Source organism: Salmo salar, unplaced genomic scaffold (genome assembly GCF_905237065.1).
Source record: "Salmo salar unplaced genomic scaffold, Ssal_v3.1, whole genome shotgun sequence".
Lineage (NCBI taxonomy): Eukaryota > Metazoa > Chordata > Actinopteri > Salmoniformes > Salmonidae > Salmo > Salmo salar.
In genome coordinates this window covers 599-4,353 of record NW_025550505.1, presented here as the reverse complement: position 1 = coordinate 4,353, position 3,755 = coordinate 599, and the positions used below count along the sequence as shown (strand labels likewise).

At 43.2% G+C, this 3,755-nt stretch overlaps 1 pseudogene; it reads right to left on the bottom strand.

Moving 5' to 3' along the window:
- Positions 1-1,376: 1,376 nt before the first annotated feature.
- LOC123739490 (hyaluronan synthase 3-like) lies at positions 1,377-3,393 on the bottom strand (annotated as a pseudogene).
- Between the last annotated feature and the right edge of the window lie 362 nt (positions 3,394-3,755).

The following is a 3,755-nucleotide window of genomic DNA, read 5'->3' as shown; positions in this document are numbered from 1 at the left end:
TCACACAGCTAATATTTTCTCTGCAAGACAGGCTCTTTAATGCTCTGTTAGTGTTACATAACTGTGCTAAAAACAAATGGGTATCACTTACACAATTCATATATACAATAATTAACTGTCTGTTGCAGTTTTCAGACACTTTTAGAACTTCCACCACCCAGACCTGTCATAAAAAGTTTGTATGTGGTACAAGAACAGCAAAAAGACTCTCCTCCCTCCACCAGTCAAATGAAACCAATGCAAAGCAACTGGCCATCTAACTGCCCTGAGAGGTCAGAAATGTTGACTCTACATCAGTAATTATACCTCTTGATGAGCAACGATGACCCTCCTGATGATGGATGTGTCTCCTAACAGAACCTCTCATTTCTCAGATTATCATGTGTTGCACAATGGAAATCAGTACATCACTACATAGTACATCATGCAGACGTTCCATTGCAAGCTAGGGGCCAGTATTAGGGGCTACAGCAAAGGAATAAATGGTATATTATGGCTTATAAAAATCATTGGAATGACTGTATTTTTCTTCCCTTCTGACCACAATGGTTACCTTACCTGTCAACTGTCAGGGAAATCAGGGGTATATTTAGTATTGACGGTGGAAGCAGATGAAGCAACCATTAAGACACCAATTTCAACATCCTAGATTGATAGGATCATTGAGAGATGGGTGTGGTAGCCAAACAATCCCTCCTCAACAAATCAACAGTAGGCTACTGTACTCCATGCTTTTCATAAAATACTTCATTTTTAACATACATAGATAGATACATTCATTCACATTTGCAAAATAATATGAAAAAGAAATAATCCCATACAATGAAAAATGTGCATAAAAAATGTATACAGACATGCTCAGTCAGTTCAGTTCAAATCGAGCCAGGTGCATCTCTCATGTTTATACTCAACATGACAGCAGAACCATTGTCCGATCTATCTCACAGGGCTTCAGGCAACGCATCCCTGGGAGTGGATATCACATGTATGATTGTCTAATTGTCTTCCTATGGAGTCTGTCACTATTATTTACACAGAAATAAATATTTTCACTTAGAACCACAAGACATTTTGCTAGTTTTCTTCCAAGGTAATGTTTTAAAAAAAAATGTTATTAAATTCCAGTCCAATTTCCGTGCATTATTGAGAGAAGTATATTTAAAAACAAAGAAAAGATACTATGTCTGATATGGTATTTTGTTGTGTAAGGCACATATCAAGTCATGTACAGCGTGATCTAATAACGGTTCAATAATGTTGTGCTCAAGAGAGATTACAAATCCTTATATTAAATAAATGTAACACTTCGTTCGTTAGGCAGTCAGTAGAAATAAGCAACAGCAAATCAAGGGGCCATCTAGAATAGATTACTAGTCTTATCATCAACTCCAGATAGGTATACTATACTGCTTCTGTATACAGTTTCAGTTATAAAGTATTTGTAAAGACAACTGAATGTCAAATATTCACTCACTTAACAACTAACAACTCCTTTCTCCATCTTCAGTAGCACGGCAAACTGTAGTTATCAACAATATATTCTCATCTTTGACACTATTCTTGATGAAGCTTCCCAGAGTCTAGGTAATTGTTCTCACATACAGTACGTTATATCCATTTATATATTCTACGGTTCAGTTGATTTAGCAGCTGTATAAAGGTTATCTGTTCACAGTTACTGTAGCACAATATTAAATAAATAAATGAAACATCTTTGATGTACAAAACACTAAATAAATACTAAATATCCAGTCTTTTTTCCCTTGTATAGAAAACTGTCCCTATACGCTAACGTCATAACTTTGAGAGCGTTTCCTAAACAGCCTGCGAACCACACCCAGTAGAGGAAGATCATGAGGAACCAGTAGCAGACGTCGCCACACAGCCGTAGATCAGAAACCTGGTCTCTAGTACCTTAGCCGGGCGTGGACCAGTCCTTTTGGCTCTCCTTGTAGATGGTGTAGCAGGACCCGCCCACAAGATGGCCGCCCACACTGACAGAGGCAGCAGGGGGATGTAGTTCCCAACCATCTTGCGGCGGCCCGGCGATGCCCCAGCTGCTCTTGTTCGTGGTGATGATGGCAAAGTACTTGACGGGCAATACAAGCTGGTCATGTAGAGGGCAGAGTAGAGGGACAGTGAACACCATGACCAGGTCGCGGCGCAGGGATGCGGCATAGGCCGCCTTGATCAGGCCGAGTGAGCTGGATGCAGCAGAGGACCCAGGAGGATGTCCCAGGCTGGGTTCTTGTCCAGAACAGCTGGATGATGGTGGCCGTGAAAGAAGGGGAAGACACCAGAGACGATGGACTCGTAGGTCATCCACGGGTGGTGCTTGTGCCACCACATGGCGTTGTAGAGCCACTCGCGAAGTAAGACTTGATCCAGCGGCGTCTGCTGGTTGAGCCACCGAGAACTGGCCTACGTCTCCGTGTAGCACTTGGAGCGGGCCGTGTATCTGAGACGGATATATATAATATTTCTTTCTCCTAAAGTGTTGTTGCTTCAGTTTATTTGTGTATGAGGAGTATTTGCGAAAAATGTTATACTCACTTGGTGCATAGCCCATGCTGAGCATGCGGTTGGTGAATGTCTGTCATCCCCAAATTAGTATTCCCCAATTTGTTTACCAGACTCTAAAACTGCTGAGAGTTCATTCCTGTTACCTGAATACAAATCTATGTTATATACTGCAGATTCACATGCATGTATTCAGTTTATCTAGTTATTTAATATCAAATATTTATTCATACTACCACAACTAAAAATTATACTCATGTTTACTTCGCGTCACAGGAAGGTGTAATTTCCTTTCCCGGGGGCCGCTGATGCAGGAACACAGTTGAAAAACTGGCAACCTCTCTGTTAACCATCCATGCGCCGGGCTTCTTATTAGACTCCTTGGGGTTGAGTCATCCGTCTCCTCCCACCTATTCTGGTTCTCTCACCTATTGGTCTAGTTGGTGTCAGAGTCACACCCTGAGGAGAGGAAGCATTAAAATTTCCCTAATCTCAAAGCCATACAAAGAGATCAAATAATCCTCATTATGTAGTCCACCGAGCATCCCAGTCGCCATGCTTACATCACCTCCCTCTTTCCACCCCCACTTCTGCACTGATGCACACACCCTCCTGCTGTTGATCAGATACTCCACCTCCCTCCTCTGGGGGTCCTCTCCCAGCCCATAACTCATCCTAGGGTCTGGGTGGGGTCCCATGTGTGTAGTTATTCCTCCGCCACCATACCAGCCAGTCCCGGTCAGCAAACACCTCCCTGAGAGCATCTCTCAGCATGTAGTGTCGTTTCCGATTCCCATCCACCACCATGAGTACCCCCTGGCTCTGGAGAGGTACTTGAGGGCCGAATTGCCAGGAGTTGAGCACTACGCGCATAAATATTCTGCAGTCCTCCCTGGTAGGCTGAATAGTGAGACCGATGGTCGTGCTGTAGAATGACACTTTCGGGCTAAATGCGTCTCCCATGCTCTGACCAGGATGCTGGAGCCCCAGCAACACATAAAAGCCAAGGAGATGATACCGTGCGGGGAGGTGAGCCAGCTGGAAAGCCCTGGACGTTAGGCCCCTCACCCCCAGCACCACCAGGGCAAGAAGAGGAATGTTAGGATGCCCCACCTTAATTCATTTTCCATTATTTTCCCCATTCAATTACCTGTTGTCATTCCATGAGACAAACATTGAAGAATATAATTCACATGCTAATTAAAGATTAGATTTCATTTTTGAATTAAGTATTG